The sequence below is a fragment of the Hippopotamus amphibius genome, chromosome 16 (genome assembly GCF_030028045.1).
Source record: "Hippopotamus amphibius kiboko isolate mHipAmp2 chromosome 16, mHipAmp2.hap2, whole genome shotgun sequence".
Lineage (NCBI taxonomy): Eukaryota > Metazoa > Chordata > Mammalia > Artiodactyla > Hippopotamidae > Hippopotamus > Hippopotamus amphibius.
Window position 1 is genome coordinate 57,032,777 of NC_080201.1, and position 18,989 is coordinate 57,051,765.

The 18,989-nt window shown below is 45.7% G+C and overlaps 1 protein-coding gene across 7 annotated transcripts in view; it reads left to right on the plus strand.

Moving 5' to 3' along the window:
* Nucleotides 1-18,989, plus strand: part of BICRA (BRD4 interacting chromatin remodeling complex associated protein) — an 80,811-nt gene that overhangs the window by 25,829 nt on the left and 35,993 nt on the right. Inside the window, exon 2 of one of the 7 annotated variants that reach the window (XM_057712157.1) lies at nt 12,796-12,894. The exons of the other annotated variants lie outside the window; for them this stretch is intronic. The gene's annotated coding sequence lies outside the window, so the exon portion shown is untranslated. The remainder of the gene's footprint in view (nt 1-12,795; nt 12,895-18,989) is intronic. 7 annotated transcript variants of the gene reach the window in all.

The window sequence follows — 18,989 nt, forward strand, 5'->3', positions numbered from 1 at the left end:
CTTTAAAAAAAAATTTTTTTTTAAAAATGGGAAACAACATGCTCAAGTATAAACTTGAATAATATCAAAGATTTCTAGTGAAACGTCTCCCTCCCTCTCCCAAGCCCCAGCCATCTGTACCCACGTCCTCTTCCCAGAGGTAAGTGGTTACAGTTTGGGGGCCTGTTTCCAAACAGACGTTCTGTGCACGTGTAAGCATCTCTCTCCCTCCCTTCCTCCCTCTCTCTTCGCCCTCTGCCCCCCATTTTTTAAAGCGCTCATGACAAGTTATTCTAACACTGTTCTGCCCTTTGCCTTTAACTTTTAATAATATCCCCTGAAGGTTCTAACTTGTCAGCTTCTGTGTTTTTCTCAGCTGCGTAGCGTCTGTTTCTTTGGAGGGCCCTAACTTACGGAACCAGTCCTCATCTGCTGGACACTTAGGTTAGTTCCAGGCTATCACAAACAAGACTACAGTGAGGTACCGTGTGTGTATAACTGTTGGTTTGCATGAATGAGAGTAGAGTGTAAGTTAAAATCCCAGAGGTGGAATTGCTGGGACAAAGTGTGTGTGCAGTAAAAAAAAAATTATTAATGAAAATTTCCAAATGTGTACAAAATTAGAGAGAACAGTGTCATGATGCCCCCGCCCCCCCTTACTTATCCCCAGCTTCCATGGATCAAGATCTGGCCACACTTGCCTTTTTTTTTTTTTTTTTTTTTGGCCACGCTGCACTGCATGTGGTATCTTAGTTCCCCGACCAGGACCAGGAATCGAACCCATACCCCTTGTGGTAGAAGCACAGAGTCTTAACCACTGGACTCTACGCTTGCTCTTATTGACCTCTTTTGTTGCTGTTGAAGTATTTTAAAGCAAATCCCAGATCTCCTGTCGTTTTAATTCTACAAACTTGTATGTATTTAAAAAAACAAAACTAAGCGTTTTCTTACATAGCCGCAATGACATTGTCAAACCTCGTAAAAATTAGTCATTTGGTATCATCAGGGGATATGTTTTTTTAATTACATTTTTTTATGGAGATGTGATTGAGAAACCCTAAAATTCACTCTTTTAAAGTATACAGTTCAGTGGCTTTTAGTATATTCACGGGGTTGTGTAACCATCACCATTGTCCGATTCTGGAATATTTTCATCACCCCCAAAAGAAATCCCATTAGAAGTCTCCTCATTACCCCCAGCCCTCTTTCCCCACTACAAGCCCCTGACCGCCATTAATCTACTTTGTGTTTCTATAGATTTGCCTGTTGGGACATTTCACACGAATGGAATCATACGGTATACATATGATCTTTTGTACTTGGCATCTTTCACTGAGCGTAATGTTTTCAAGATTCATCCATGTCGTAGCCTAGATCAGTGCTTCAGTCTTTTTTCTGGCTGAGTAATATTCTATTAGATGACTATACCAGGTTTTATTTATCCATTGACAGACATTTGGGTTGTTTCCACCTTTTGTCTGTTGTGAATACGCTGGTATGGGCATTTGTGCATAAGTCTTTGTGTGGATGTATGTTATTTCTCTTGGGTCTATACCTAGAAGTGGAATCACTGGGTTAAATGGTAACTCTGTGTTCAGTTACTGAGGAACTGCCAGACTCTTTTCCCCAGAGGCTGCACCGGTTTACTTTCCCACCAGCAATGCGTGAGGATTCCAGTTTCTCTTTCCTATCATAACCATCTTACTGGGTGTGAAGTCATATCCCGTTATGGTTTTGACTTGCATTTCTCTAATGGCTGATGATGTTGAGCCGTTAGAGAAATGCAAGTCAAGATTTAAATGGGGTGGGGAGGGGGGGTGTGCATTTAAAATTGTGATCTCTGTTTCCACATGGTGGATGGGACCACTGTTTTTCACTGCCTTATCTTTAATTTCCCCCCAAACACTATCTTTGGCTCTTCCCTGACTGTTTTCTCTGGTCCTGCTTTCTCTGTCTTGACGAGTAGTCTTCCTGTACAGAGACCACAATCCTTCTTGTTGCCTCTTATTCAGGGGATGAAATCTGGCTTTCCTGGTGGTCTAGGCTCGTGACCTTCCCTGGGGCAGCATGCAGTGTGTACTGTAGGCAGTTGGTGGTGTCAGACGGCCCAGTGGGGACCCTTTACTTGCTATATGTGACTGGGGCCAGTGCCTTGGCCTCTCTGAGCTTCAGATCCTGGAGGTTAGTGGTGAAGCCTGTTTCTTTCCATCTTCCCTTGTGCTTTCTCCTTCTTTCCTTTATTAGATACCTATTCAGCCTTTTGCAATTCACATCCCCAAATGAGAGTGACATGTATCCCTTAGCTATTCAACAGATATTTACTAAGTGCCTATTGTGTACCAGGCAGTATTTTAGAAGGGGGAATATAGCATGAACAAGACAAAAATCCCTGCCCTCCGGGAATTGACTGGCTGGTGGAGGAGACCCGTGATCGGACTCGTCAGAAGGTACCGAGTGCAGTGGAGAAAAAGGGAAAGTGGGTGGAGAGGGCTGGTGGTAGGAGTGGTCATTTTAAGCTGCCCTCGCTGAAAATGTGACATTTGAGCAAAGACCTGAAGGTGATGGGGAAGCCCCATAGCGATCTGCAGGAAGGGTGTTCCTGGCAGAGAGAACGGCAAGTGCAGAGGTCCTGAGGCAGAGAGGTGAAGATACTTGCCCCAATTTATAGCTGGTAACCTGCGGAGCTACAGTTTGAACCAGGCGGTCTGGAGTTAGCGTCTGTTTTTGTTTTTGTTTTGTCATGTTTAATTAAGGTATAATTTATATTTAATGGGATACATCCATTTTTAAAATCTTTTTAAATTTTATTTTTTTTAATTAAAGTATAGTTAATTTACAATGTTTCAGGTGTACAGCAAAGTGATTCAGTTATATATATATATATATATATTCTTTTTCAGATTCTTTTCCAGTATAGGTTATTACAAGATATTGAATGTAGTTCCCTGTGCTATAATTTATTTATTTATTAGCTCTTTATTGGAATATAATTGCTTTACACTCTTGTACCAGTTTTTGAGGTACACCAAAGTGAATCAGCTGTATTTATACATATATCCTCATATCGCCTCCCCACCGCGACTCCCTCCCACCCTCCCTGTCCTGGCCCTCTAAGGCATCATCCATCATCAAGTTCATCTCCCTTTATTATACAGCAGCTTCCCACTAGCTATCTGTTTTACAGTTGGTAGTGTAAATATGTCAGTGCTACTCTCTCACTTTGTCCCAGCTTCCCCTTCGCCCTCACCCCCCCAACCCCATGTCCTCAAGTCCATTCTCTACATTTGCATCTTTATTCTTGTCCTATCACTTGGTTCATCAGTACCAATTTTTTAGATACCATATATATGAGTTAGCGTACCGTGTTTCTTTTTCTCTTTCTGGCTTACTTCGCTCTGTATGACAGTCTCTGGGTCTATCCACGTCATTACATGTAGCTCAATTTCATTCCTTTTTATGGCTGAGTAATATTCCATTGTATATATGTCCCTGTGCTATATTTAAGGTCCTTGTTGTTAATCTATTTTATGTATAGTAGTGTGTATCTATTGATCCCAAATTCCTAATTTATTCCCCCCCCAAGTGATATATACATTTTAAGGGTACTTATTGGATACATTTTGACAAATCTGTACCACTGTGTAACTGCCTTCCCAGTCAGGGCATGGAACATTTTCTAGAGTTTGATGTAAATAGAATCACACAGCATGTATTCTTTAGTGTCTGGCTTCTGCCACTCAGCACAGTGATTTTGAGGTTCACCTATGTTGCACATCTCAGTGGTTTGTTTCTTTTCGTTGCGGTGCAGTAATTCCATTGTAGATATAATACATTGCAATCTGTTTATCCCTTCACCTGTGGGTGTACCTTTGGGCTGTTTCCAGTGTTTGGCTGTTACACATGAAGCCACTGTGAACATTCGGGTACGAATCATTGTGTGGACATACGCTGTGCTTTCTCTTGGGTAAATACCTAGGCATGGAATGGCTGAGTTGGATGAGGATATGTTTAACTTCATTACAAACTGCCAAGCTGTTTTCCAAAGTGGCTGGAACATTTAATGTTACCCCCAGCGGCGCACAAGAGTTCCAGTTCCTCCACATCCTCACCACCACTTGCTGTTATCAGTCTTTTAAATTTTCAGAAGGGTATGTAGTGGAGTGTCATTGTGGTCTTAATTGAAATTTCCCTCATGACTAAAGGTGTTGAACATCTCATTGGCTTATGCACCATTTATAGGTCTCCTTTTGCTCATTTTAAAATTGGGTTGTTGGTCTTCTTATTGTGTTGTAGGATTTCTTTATATATTCTGAATATGTGTCCTGATCTGCTATATCTGTTGGGAGCATTTTCTCCCAATGTGTGAGTCAACTCCTGTTATTCACAGTAGGTGTGTTCTGTCAAGTTAACAAAGGCACCACATTGGGGTCTTTTTTTTTTCTTTTTTAAATCCTATGGAGGGGTTGGGTTTTTTTTTTTTTTAGATTATCTATCTATCTATCTGTTTATTTTGGCTGTGTTGGGTCTTCATTGCTCTGTGTGGGCTTTCTTTAGTTATGGAGAGCAGGGGCTACTCTTCATTGCGGTGCGCAGGCTTCTCATTGCGTGGCTTCTCTTGTGGGGCACAGGCTCTAGCTGCATAGGCTTCAGTAGTTGCGGCATGTGGGCCCAGTAGTTGTGGCTCGCGGGCTCTAGAGCACAGGCTCAGTAGTTGTGGCGGGGCTCAGTTGCTCCATGGCATGTGGGATCTTCCTGGCCCAGGGCTCGAACCCGTGTCCCCTGCATTGGCAGGCAGATTCTTAACTACTGTGCCACCAGAGAAGTCCCCCACATTGGGGTCTTTTCAGAGATCCTACTGGCTTTCCAAGTGGCAGGCAACTAACTGAGGCCCGGCTGATTTGTTGCCATGGGGATCCCCCTGCCAGCCTACATCCCAAGCCAGATACCTCTCAAGGCCACCCTGTCTCTTCTGCAAGCACCCTGGCATCCCTGCTCCCACCTTATGCCTCCTCTGATGCTTCTCTTTAAATGGCTTTATGGGATGTAATTCGCATACCATCCAATTCACCCGTTTAAAGTGTGCCATCCAGTGACTCTTCATATATTCACAGAGTTGTACAACCATCACCACAATCAATTTTTGAACATTTTCATCCCCACCCCTGAAAGAAACCGGCAACAGTCCCCTACTAGGTGGCCCTGGACGAACAGGCAAGGGAGAAGCCATGTTCTTTGCTTTGTGCAGCCTGTGAAAACTAGGAAAACGGCATAAGTTTTCACGGTTTTGGTTTCCTCATGGTGGTACTAACAGTTAATGTAGATTGAACGTTTGATGTTTTAGGCTGGTAGACTCATTAAATCCTGAAACGGCCCTGTAAACATGGGTGTTGTCGACAATATTTAAACCCCATCAGAACCTAGGTTGGCTGTGAAACGCGCACATGCTGTGTTCAGGCAGAACACCACTGCCCCATGAGGTGGTCATTCTTATTCCAATGACCGTTTTCTCAACACAGAAACCGAGGCACAGAGAGGGAAAGTAACTCACTCCAGGTTGCACAGCCAGGAGGGACAGAGCTTGGGGGCAAATCCAGGCAGCGTAGCCCCAGAGTCAGCCACACTTAACTATTTAAAAAAAAAAAAAAGTCAAATCTCTAGAAAAGTGGCAAAAAGAATATCGAGACACCTTGATCCAGATTCACCAACTTTTAACATTTTACCACGTTTCCTTTTTTGTGTTCATTTTCTCTCTTTATGGTCCAGTCGAGCAAAAAATTTCCTGTCTGGGAGTCTCAGTTTCATCATCTGGAAAATGGGCCGGTTACAGAAAATGGCCAGTTACAGCCGAACGCTACACATTGACTATTCTTGATTTTTCCTAAAGCCCTGGAGAGTGGGAACCATATACCACATGCTTTTTCGGCCCTTGACACTTTGGTTTGTTTTTTGGAAGAACAGGATATTGTCTTACATAACCCCGGGGTAGCTACCAAACGCAACTCGTGGAGCATCGACCAGGCCTGTTATCTAGTTCACTGTTGGTATTCTGGTTTTGCCAGTCGTTCTTTATAACTGGATTCCCACCCACCCCCCTGCCCCGCCCCCAAATAGGACCTGGTTTAGGATCACATGTTACATTTAGTTGTTTCCTTCATTTCCTTCCATCCGGAGTATTTTCTCAGCCTTCCTTTGTGGCCAGTTAGTCTGTAGAATGTCCCCCCGTTGGGGTTTGAGTGCTGTTTCCTCTCAGTGAGATTCAGGTGTTCGGGTTACACATACTGGCTGGAATTTTCAGAACCTGCGCTCTTGACCGGCTGAGGCTCTTCCTTGAAAGGAGCGCTCTGCTGGGCTGGTCGTCTTGTTCCACTTCCGAAGGCTGGCGTGTTCATTTTGTGACAATCACCATGCTTATAATACGTGCATCTGGGGGATGGGATGCCAGTGAAAGGTTAAAGGAATACACAGCCTCCTGACATGCAAAAAGTAATACAGGATCATTAGAAGGAACAAAAGAGGAAAGGGGGGAGGGGAGGAGGGGGAAAAATTGGAGTATACGAAGTTCCAGAAACAGCGAGACCTCGAATGGGGCTTGTCATTCTGTCTCCTGGGGTAGAGCAGCCTTATTAACGCTTTGGCATCTTTCCTCGCAATCGATCTGCTTTTCCTTTTGCCCTTGGGACATTCATTCTTGCACAGTTGACAAGAGTGATGTATTTTGAGAGCTGAGGGCAAGAGCAAAATTCAGGAGATCAGTCTCGGTCCAGGGGTGTTTGTGGAGCTGGCCAGGCAGGCGTGTTGTGGGTGGGGAGTGCGCCTTGGGAGTTAGTGCCCCCAGAGCTGGGGTTTCTGCCCTACTCTGTGGACACCAGTGACTTCTGCTGTCCCCAGGGGAGGGACTCAGAGGCTGGGTCCTCAGGGTGAGCAGGCAGGGCTGGGTCCCTGCTGAACTGTCCCTAGATCTCCAGGTCTCCTCCCTGATGTGCCGAACCCAAAGCCGGGCGGGGTGGGGGGTGGGGGTGGCCTAGCCCAACAAGTACCGGGCTGAAAGTCGCCACACTTAAGAATGGTTTTTCCTCCGTGTTTTATTTTTTGAAGTCTGAGGCTGGGGATTTGGGGACAGTAGCTACTACTGATAGTAGTTGCATGCTCCTCTAGGGCAGCATAGGAACCCCAGTCTTGTACTTTACACATATTCATTTAACCCTCGTACCAGTACTGCGGAGGTGTTATGGTTCCCATCAGAAGTGGAAACTGGGGTGCAGAGAGAAATGACTTGGCCAAGGTCACACAAGTGCTTAGAATCATAGTGGGATCCCAACCTGGGCAGTCTGGGTGCATTTGAAGAAAGAGTTTGCCTTTTTGTTTAACTGTGGCCACTGTGAGCCTATGTGGAACTAAGAACAGATGCCCCTTCTTTCAACCCTTTACTGCCATCTGTCAGAAAATTGTTGTCATGTGTATACACATCTACAGTGTCCTAAACTGGGAATGCTTCTCCCTCCCCGGCCAGGGTTGTGCAGTGTACAACCTGCACAGCTGTACACACTTACCCAATGTTTAGCAAGTATTTCCCAAGTGTCTGTTCCAGAGACAGACAATAAACAAGAAAGTCAGTAAAATATTTACTGTGTCATAAGTGTTCCTAGCAAAGATAAAGGAGGAGGAGGAGGAGGGGGGATCAGGGTGCAGGAGGTTGAGGCTGCACTTCCAGAGATGGTGTTTAGGGCCGGTGAGGTCACTGTGGAGGTGACATTTGAGTAGAGACCTGAGGTTGATGAGAGGATAGGCCTTGTGGTTATCTGGGGGAGGAGCAGTCCTGACAGAGGGAAAAGCCAGTGCAAAGGCCCTGAGGCAGGACGGTGCCTGGTGTGTTTGAAGAAGGTTGAGGAGGCCCATGTCACTGGAGCCGAGTAAACAAAGGAGAGAGGGCTGGGGATGCGTGCATTGGGAACAGGGGCAGGTCCTGTGGGGCCTGATGGACCACAGCAAGGACTTTGCTTTGACTCTGAGCGAGACAGGGGCTTTGCATGGGTTCTGAGCAGAGGAGGGACAGGAGGTGACTCGGGTTCAAACCAGATCCCTAGACTGGGGGTGGAGGTGGGGAGACTGGTGAGGAGGCTGCTGGAGAAATTCAGGCATAATGTGAGTTTGGGAAATATTTATTGATTTTTAATTGAATGAAGGAATGATTTCAGCAAAGCATTAGAAGGTGTCTGCTGAAGCAAAAGGCGCAAGGGAGAGGGCTGGAAGGTCTGTCCCAGCCACCCCTGCAAACCAGTCTCTCCTGCTTCTGCCTCCCAGAACAAAGCAGGGTCTCAGGAGGACCCAACCACCTAACAACCGAAAGCCTGACTTCCAGGCAGACCTGCCCTGTGACCTTGAGGCATGGTTAGGGGGGTGTTGCCTTAGTTTTCATTCTGTAGAATGGGGATAATCAAGTGCCTGGGTGTAGTCAGTACATATTTGCTACTTTAATTTTTTTTAATATTTTATTTATTTATTTGACTGCATCGGGTCTTAGTTTCAGCACGTGGGCTCTTTCATCACGGTGCATGAGCTTCTCTCTAATTGTGTGGCGCGGGCTTAGTTGCCCTGAGCATGTGGGATCTTAGTTACCCAATCAGGGGTCAAACCTGCATCCTCTATATTGGAAGGCATATTCTTAACCAGTGGACCACCAGGGAAGTCCCTTTTCTTCTTTTTTTTTTTAAATTGTGAAATAGAGGGTTGATACAGAAAAGTAGGAAACGTGTTCCACCTAGCAGTGATAAACTTACTCTCATACAGTTGCTTTTTTTAACAGCATTATCGAACTTCAATTCACATACCATGTAATTCACCCATTTAAAGTGTACAATTCTTTGGTTTACAGCATTTTCTCAGAGATGTGTAACCATCACCATAATTAATTGAAAACATTTTCATCACCCCCAAAATAAATGCTGTGCCCTGAGCCGTCACCCCTCCCCCCCCCGCCGCCACTCCCATCCATCCCAGCCCTGGCAACCACCGATCTACCCTCTGTCTCTATGGATTTGTCTATTCTGGACATTTCATATAAACAGAACCCTATAATATGTGGTCTTTTGTGCCTGGCTTCTGTCTTTTTTTTTTTTTTTTGCATTTAATAATATTTTATTTATTTGTTGAAGTATAGTTAATTTACAATATTGTGTTAGTTTCAGGTGTACAGCACAGTGATTCATGTATATACATATACATATTCAGATTATTTTCCGTTACTGGTTGTTACAAGATACTGGATATAGTTCCCCGTATTATATAGTAAATCCTTGTAACTTATCTGGTGTATGTACAGTAGTTTGTATCTGTTAATACCATACTCCTAATTCATCCCTCTTCCCCTTTCCGCTTTGGTAACCGTAAATGTGTTTCCTGTGTCTGTGAATCTGTTTCTGTTTTGTATATAGATTCATCTGTACTAGTTTTTAGATTCCACATGTAAGTGATATCATGTAATGTCTGTCTTTCTCTGTGTGACTTACTTCACTCAGCATGATATTCTCTAGGTCCATCCATGTTGCTGCAAATGGCAATATTTCATTTTTTTTTATGACTGAGTAACATTCCGTGGTACACATGTACCACATCTACTTTATCCCTTCATCCGTCGGTGGACACCTAGGCTGCGTGTCTTGGCTGTTGTAAACAGTGCTGCCACAAACACTGGGGTGAATGTATCTTTTAAAAACTTCTATGTGAATGTTCACAGCAGCATTATTTACAGCACGTGCCTGGCTTCTTTCCCCTGGGGTGATGGTTTCTCTGTTCACCCATGTCATAGCACATGTTGGTGCTTCATTCCCTTTCGTGGCTGAGTAATATTCCATGGTCCGGAGGGCCTGCATTTTGTGTTTCCATGCATCAGTGGATGGGCATTTGGGTTGTTTCTACCTTTGGGCTATTACGAATAATGCCGCCGTGCACACGTGTGTACACGTTTCTATTGCACATGTCTTCCTTTTTCCTGGATAACGTACCCAGGAGTGGAATTGCTCGGTCATAAGGTAACTCTGCGTTTCACACTTTGAGCAGCTGCCAGACTGTTTCCCACGCGATCACACCATGTTACCTCTTACCAGTAGTAAATGAGGATTACAGTTATTCTTTTGTATTGTTTCCTTCCCCTTTGGGGAAAGCTTTTTGTGGAATCACAGCGTGCAGAAGAGAGCACACATCATAAATGTCCAGTGGGATGAGTTTTCGCACATTGGACACACCCATGGAACCAGCTCCCAGATTTAAAAACAAAAAACAAAAACGAAAAAACCCCAGAACATGACCCCCTCCCAAAAGATGCCCCAACCCTTTCTGGTCCCTCCAGCCACCCCCTATCCCCCACCCCCCCACCCCACCAGCCCCGGCAGGGAACTGCCATCCTGATTCTAATTCCATAGTTAGCATGGGTGTGCACTTCACACATGAAACCATACAGTGGTGTTTTCTTTCATTCAGCACAACGTTCATGAGATGCTTCCATGTTGCGTGTACCAGTAGTTTGTTCATTTTTCGTTGCTATGTAGTATTCCGTTGTGTGGATGGACCACAGCTTATTCGTGCATTCTTCCATTGGTAGGTATCTGGGCTGTTTCCGATTCAAGGGCGCTGTGAACATTCTAGAGTGTTCCACATCTGCCCCGTTATTCATAAGGGTGGAAGGAGAGTAGCCCCAGGCACCGTATGATGCCAGGTAGAAATTATCTGTAGGCTCCCCTCACTTCTTGACGGAGGTGTGCCCCGCATCGCGTGTTCTAGACTCCTCCTTCCTGGGTGAGGATTGAAAACCATCATGGTGGTCTTGGCTGCTGGTGTGGGCTCTTTTACTTGCTTTGAGATGTGGACTTGAGAGCTGTCCTCTTCCACAGCGCCCGTGAACAAGCCATCCACAATGTCAGTGCGGATGTGGGGACTGCCTGGGGGTCCTGCCCCTGTGGAGGTGTACTGACCAGCTTCACAGGGTTCATCGGGGCGCTGCCTGCACACATTCTGCACACTTGCCTGGAGTTTTGTTGTCCTTCCGTATTGGGGTGGCTCCTGGCATTTTGGGCAGGAGCCACTGATGTAGACTGACTGGATTAATTTGCCTGCTGGGTTGGTGTGCAGGGCAGGGGCAGGTGGATAAGTCCTGGGAAGCATCCTCCGCTGTCCTGGGGAGATGCGGCCACCTCCTCTCTTTCTGTCTCTGTCTCTCTCTGACCTGCTCTCTATGGCATTGGCCCCATCAGCACCTCTGCTCAGTTTCCCCTTCTCTGATCAGCTTTCTGTGCTGAGGCCCAAGTTCACCCCTCCCCCACCCGTGACCTTTCACCTCCCCTCCCATCTGCCACTGACAGGTTCCCTCTGGGTCCCTGGGCCTTGCTTTCATCCCAGTAGTGAGTCCCCCATTCTCAGCCTGGCCCCGTGGGTCCCTGGTCAGCCTGTGGAGTGTCTCCCCGAAACCCGGTCAGGCATCTGCTCTGTTCAGCATCAGCCGTGGCCACTGAGAACAGAACGGTCCCCGGCTATCATCAGTCCATGTTTACACTGAGGGAACAAAACAGACCGAAACCTGGGCTCACTCCCTCCTGGCAGAGCAGGCTGTAGATAAGACAAATCACAGTCACACGTGAGATGGTAATCAGAGCTCGGCAGAGGGAGGTGGAAGTGCCGGGTGAGGGGGTGGGGATCGCAGCTGCTGACAGAATCTCACTGATCTGGTGCAAAGGTCCTGAGGCAGGTGTGTGCCTGGGGCGTTGGAGGAATATGGAGCAGGCCGATATGGCTGGAGGGGAGTGAAGGAGGGAGAGAGGGTGGGAGGTGAGGACAGAGGGGGGATGGGGGCAGATGGTCACAGCAAGAACTTGGACTTTGAGTGAGTGAGGCAGGAGCCCTAGGAGGGCTCTGAGCAGAGGAGGATGTGAGTGGACCTGCCTTCTAACAGGATCCCTTTGGCTGCCATGCGGGGATGAGACTATAGGAGAACCAGGGCAGAATCAGGGAGACAGAGGGGGACAGAACCTGGCTGATGTTTGTCACAGCCAAGAACCAACATCACTATCAACCCAACACCGGAAGTGATTCAAATTTCCTTAGTTTCCCCCAGTGTCTATTTTTTTTTTTAAGCTTTTTATTGGAATATAATTGCTTTACACTCTTGTACCAGTTTTTGAGGTACACCAAAGTGAATCAGCTGTATTTATACATATATCCCCATATCCCCTCCCTCCCGCGACTCCCTCCAACCCTCCCTGTCCTGGTCCTCTAAGGCATCACCCATCACTGAGTTGATCTCCCTTTGTTATACAGCAACTTCCCACTAGCTATCTATTTTATAGTTGGTAGTGTATATATGTCTATGCTACTCTCTCACTTCGTCCCAGCTTCCTTTCCGCCCCCACCCCCCAAACCCCATGTCCTCAAGTCCATTCTCTACATCTTTATTGTTGCCCTATCCCTTGGTTCGTCAGTACCATTTTTTTAGATTCCATATATATGAGTTAGCATATGGTATTTGTTTTTCTCTTTCGGGCTGTATGACAGTCTCTAGGTCTATCCACCTCATTACATATAGCTCCGTTTCTGTTCCAGGACTCCACCCAGAACACCACATTACATTGAGTCTTCATGTCTCCTTAGACCTCTCCTGACTGTGACAGTTTCTCAGACTTTCCTTACTTTCGATGACCTTGACATTTTGGGGAAAAATGCGCCTGTCTTGGGATTTGTCTGATGTTTTTCTCATGATTAGGCAAGGGATTGGGGTTTGGGAGGAAAACCACAGAGATAAAGTGCCCTTCCCCTCTTATCACATCAAAGGTAAATACTATCAACTTGACGTATTATGGCTGATGTTGACCTTGATCACCTGGTGGATGCCACAATACTTTTGATCCTACACTCCCGGCGGTAAAAATGGTAAGCGTGTGGCTAATGCAGGTCTATTTACGTGGTGGGCAGTGCTTTTAATCCCACTTCACAGAGAAAGAAACTGTAGGGAAAGAAAACAGGGAGGTTGAAGTGACTCGCCTGAGGTCACACGTCAATTAAGTGGCAGAGGTAGCATCTGAACCTAGAAGGTCTGGTTCCAAAGTCCAGGCTTTTAACCGTCACCTGTTTATTATAGACTGTGTTATGTACATGACCCCACTTGGTACCTTATAAAAAATCCATACAAATGTACATTTAAAACAGGTGAGGAAGATTTTTAAAAATCAAGCATTTTAAATAACATTATATTTATCAGTAGTCATTACTAATGATAAAAATGAAAATCTCTATTTTGAATGATGTTCTTGATAATTAAAGTTTCAGTCAACTTGTTGCCAGTTCTGCTGAAAACATCACCGATTTTACTTTTTAATGTGGTTTAGAAAGAGCTTACAATAGGAATAGAACCATCATCTTTATTTTCTGCTTACATTAGCTGTGTTTTATTTTTTTTGAGATAACATTCACATAGCGTAAAATTAACCATTTTGGGTGGGAAAGGGATAAATTAAGAGTTGGGATTAACAGATACACCCTACTATATATAAAAGAGATAAACAATGAGGATCTACTGTGTAGCACAGGGGACTATACTCCATATTTTGTAATAAGCTATAAGGGAAAAAGCATCTGAAAAAGAACATATATATATACACACACATATATATATAATTCAATGAGAACATATATATATAACTGAATCACTTTGCTGTACATCTGAAACTAACAACACTGTAAATCAACTGTACTTCAATGTAAAAAAGATTAACCATTTTAAAGTATACAACTCAGTGGCTTTTAGTACACTGCTAATGTTAAGCACCTATCGCCTCTGTCTAGTTTTCTGCCTACCCACCTATCTGGGATGATTGTGTTTGCCCAAAAGGAAACCCTATACCCATTAAGCAGTTACTCCTCATTTCTCCATCCCCCAGCCCCTGGCAACCACTTGTTTGCTTTCTGTCTCTGTGAATTTACCTGGACATTTCATGTAAATGGAATCATACGGTATGTGACCTTTTGTGTCCATAGATTATTATTTTTAATCTCTTGGTTTCTTTCTGAGTACTTTTTTTTATGCCCTCTGTCTCTTTTTGTGAGGATAGTTTCAGTAAAAGTTGATAGTGTGATATATGTCAAGTTACTTGAGAATGTATTGTCAGGCAAAGGGACATCATGGTGTCTGCTTTGGGGACCTTATGCCCTTCCGAGGAACCTTGCTGCCCAGACTGTCTGTCACCTTCTGCCCAGCATCAATCTATATGTTGATGACCTGTCCCACTGAATACGTTTTATCTCTGAGATTAGGGAATAAATAGAAATTGACATTCTACCAATGGAATAGAAAAGAGAGCCCAGGATGAGAGCCAGGCAAAGTATGGACATCTGGTCTGAGACCAAAGTGGCCGCTGGTCATATTGATGGGGAAGGAGAGACTTACTAAACCAAGCTGGGGACCAGAAACTAGTCATTCATTTGGAAAGAGAAGAAATGGGATCCCTCCCTCACACCATATACCCCCAGATGGTTTAAGGATTCAAAGTCAGATATAAACTGGGAATCTCTGTTTAGACTTTGGGGAAAGGCCAGGTTCTGAAACAAGATACACAAAGAGCTACTGGGTGAGGGAGATTTGGAGGCCCTGCACATCTCAGCTATTTCTCTCTGTCTCTGAGGCGCTGAGCAGCCCTGCCTGCTTTGTCCCAGGTGGGAGGACAACCCCTCTCCTGATAAGATAATTAGTAGCTTTGGGACCATCAGAATACCTTAGCGAGAAATGGCCTTAACTGGACAAGGTGCTAGGTCAACCAGGAGAGCTGGTACAAGAGTGTGTGTGTGCTCTTCACATCCTGCCTAGCTGCCCACTTTTAGCTGCTCTGCCCTGCCATCCGTCTCAAATTCAGCGGGCCCTTGACTCTGCTCTTTCCCCTACGCCTCCTGGCCAGTCAATCTGCAGACCCTGTTCCTTTGCCATCATATCCAGACTCCAACCACTTTTCACCCTTCCCCTTCCACCATTGCCACCTCTCTGGGCTCCCTGCTCGCATCCTCACTTGCTGCAGTTCGTTCTCCACTCAGCAGCCAGAGGGATCCTGTGAAAACCCAAGTCAGGTCACATCCCTGGACTCACCCAGAATAAATTCCCAAGTCCTTGCCACAGCCCACCGGGCCCTCCATGGCTGGCCCTCATCGCCTGTCTGACCTCGCCTCCTCAACCTGCTTCACTCCCTTGCTGTTACTCAAGCATCCCAGCATGTTTCTGCCACAGGACCTTTGTACCTGCTGTTCCTTCTGCCTGAACCACCCTTCCCTGGGTGTCTGAATCGCTGCACATCAGCTCAGACTCCCCTTTCTCTGTGAGGCCACCCTGACCACTTTCGCTAAAAATGCACCCCCAGCCGTCCCCACACCCTCCCCATAGCACCTTTCTCCCGTGTCCTCACTTTTCTCCACTTGGCACCATGTCTTTGTTCCTGGTCTGACTCCTGCCCTAGAACATGACCAGGAGAGCAGGGATGTCTTTTGTCCTCACCGCTGTCTCCCAGCACCATTTCGTTAGCGGGCAGTAGAGAGTCCTGAGAAGAGGAGGTCACAGGACCTCAAATCAAATGGATCTCTTTGGCCTGAGTAGGCAGCTGAGTTTAGAAGGGACCAGAGAGGAAGCAGGAGGCTGGTTCGTGACTCCCCCACAGCCTGCAGGCAGTGAGCACAGACAGGGATAGAGGGACGGTGCTGCTGTAAGTAAGCCCTAGAGGAGGGTGGGGGGGCATTTGTTAAGAAACAGGACAAAGTGTGGCATCTGGAAACCAGGACCTAAACCCATGGCTGGCTCAGGACCTGCCCACCCAACTCACTGCCCCTCGTGGGGTGGGGTGGACCTCAGGCTCCCACTTGTTAAGACTCCCCAGTGTTTCTGCCTCTAGCAGCATGTGAGAGAAATCGGGCCATGATTAGGAAGGCCCCTGGCAAGTTCAGGAGAAGTGTTTCCGCCGGGAAAGGGTAGAGGGAAGGGAGGTCGGGCCAGCAGATACCCAGTTTCCCAGCGTTTTCGTGGACACTGGAAATGAGGCAGTGGGGTGTCCTGGAAGGCAGTCCAGGCTTCGGTGTCCGTGAAATCTGGGTTCAAACCCCAGTGTTTCCTTTACCACAGAGTAGCTTTTTAGTTTGTGTGCATTTGGCTGCAAGTAACAGTTTACCTGATGAGTGGTGGCAGAAAATGCCCTCTTATTTTTGTAACACATTTGTAAAAATTTGCCTTTTGGGGAATTCCCTGGTGGTCCAGTGGACTTGATGCTTTCACTGCTGCGGCCTGGGTTCAATCCCTGGTCAGGGAACTAAGATCCCGTAAGCCTCGGGGTGCAGCCAAAAAGACCAAAAAAACCCCCAAAAAACTGATTAAAAAAAAATTTGCTTTTTGGAATGGTTAGGACATTGGCTGAAAAACCAAAAGTTGTTTTTGAAAAATTTGCAGCAGAATGTCTCCGTCCCATCTTTGTCCCTGTCTGCCCGATCCCCCTCATAGTTCATTAGTGCCGTGGAGATCCTTCTGGAAGTTCTTTAGACCTAGAAAGGCATTTAGGATATATATTCTGTTTTAAAAATGGATGTGTAGTTGATTACCAGAATATATATTCTTATATTTCCTCCCTACTCTTTTCAAGCAGATGAGAATTTTTTTTTTCTTCTAATTGGCTGTGTTAGGTCTTCGTTGCTTCGTGGGCTTTCTCTAGTTGTGGCGAGCAGGGGCTACTTCTTGTTGTGGTGGCTTCTCTTGTTGTGGAGCACAAGTTTTAGGTGCACAGGCTTCAGTAGTTGTGGCACTCAGGATCAGTAGTTGTGGCGCACAGGCTTAGTTGCTCTGCTGCGTGTGGGATCCTCCCAGACCAACACTCGAATCCGTGTCCCCTGCATCAGCAGGTGGAAGTCCTTCCCCTGCGCCACCAGGGAAGTCCCGATGGTAATGTTTTATACACTGTTCTGCATTTTTCTTTCCCACAGAGCAGTAGTCCTAGAGGACTTTCTCTATCAGTATACGGAGAACATTCTTGTCCCTTTTTAAAAAATAACCTCTTTATTGACATATAATTCACATACCATGAAATTCACCCATCTAAAGCCTACAATTCAGTGCTTTCCAGTATATTCACAGGTTTTATATTCAAGATTAAATAATGTGCAACCATCACCACTATCTAACTTCACAACATTTTTATCACCAACCCAAAAAATTTTTGTGCCCAAGAACAGCCAGTTCAAATTCCTCCCTTCCCACAGCCCCTGGCAACCACTGATCTTTTGGTCTCTGTGGATTTGTCTATTCTGGACGGTTCCTAAAATGGGATCATACAATACAGGGCCCTTTGTGACTGGCTACTTTCACTTAGCTTGTTTTCCAGGATTCTTGCACTGTGGTGTGTCAGTACCGCATTCCTGTTTATGGCTGAGTAATATCCACCGTATTGATAAGACTACATTTCGTGGAGCCATGCATCCATTGATGGTCATTTGGGTTATTTCAACCTTGTGGCTCTTTTGAATAATGCTGCCATGGACATTTGTGTACGAGTGTTTGTGTGAACGCGTGTATTCATTTCTCTTGGGTATATACGTAGGAGTGAAATTGCTGGGTCACGGTGTTTAAGTATTTGAGGAACAGCCCAGACTACTTTCCACCGCGGCCCCGTCATTTTCCATTCCCACCAGCAGTGTACCACGGTGCTGATTTCTCCACATCCTCACCAATACTCATTATTGTCTGTCTCTTTGATTGAAGCCATCCTAGTGGGTGAAGCGGTCTCCACTGTGGGTTTTTTTTTTAATATTTATTTATTTATTTATTGGCTGCGTTGGGTCTTCGTTGCTGCACAAGGGCTTTCTCTAGTTGCGGCGAGCAGGGGCTTCTCTTCATTGTGGTGTGTGGGCTTCTCATTGTGGTGGCTTCTCTTGTTGCAGAGCACGGGCTCTAGGCACGTGAGCTTCAGTAGTTGTGGCATGTGGGCTCAATAGTTGTGGCTCACGGGCTCTAAAGCACAGGCTCAGTAGTTGTGGTGCACGGGCTTAGTTGCTCCGTGGCACGTGGGATCTTCCTGGACCAGGGATTGAACCCGTGTCCCCTGCATTGGCAGGCGGATTCTTAACCACTGCACCACCAAGGAAGTCCCCTCCACTGTGGTTTTGATTTGCATTTCCCTGATGGCTAATGGTGTTGAGCATCTCTTCATGGGCTTGCTGGCCATTTGTATTCTTTATAAAAAATTTTTTTTTAATTTTATGTTGGTGTATAGTTGATTTACAACATTGTGTTAGTTTTAGGTATACAGCACAGTGATTCAGTTATATATATATACATATATCCGTTCTTTTCCAGATTCTTTTCCCATATAGGTGGCCATTTGTATTCTTTATTCTTTTTTACAGCATAGTATTCCCATTTGGACGGACCAAGTTTCTTTAACTTGTTTTCTACTGATGGCCAGTGGATTGCTTCCAATATCTTGCTGGTAGACACACACCTTGCCCAGAAACCTCCTGAATGTGTAATTTTGGGTGTGTCAAGTTGTACCTAAAGCATCAGGCCCATGAGTGAAGTCTCCCAGTAGAGGGTAAACGTGTTATAATCTTGATCGATATTTCCCTATACAGTCAGTTCTCATTCCCACATGCCATGTTTGCGAACTCATCTACCTGCTAAAATTTCTTTGTAACCCCCAGATCAGCACACACTGTGCTTTCCCAGTCATTTGCAGATATGCAGAGCGTGTGAAAAACTTGAATTGTGCTGTGTGCCTGTTCCCAGCTGCGATCGACCAGAGCGACACTCTCTCTTCTTGTTTCAGCTCTTTTACACTCTAGCCAAGTGGCTTTTTCTTGGTCTGTTTAGTGCCATGTTTTTCACATTTGGGGGCTTTTCGTTGCTGATTTAGCTGTTTAAAATGCCTCCAAACATTGTGCTGAAGCGTTGGCTAGTGTTCCTAAGCTCCAGAAGGCTGTGATGTGTCTCAGATGAGCTTCGTTCAGGTGTG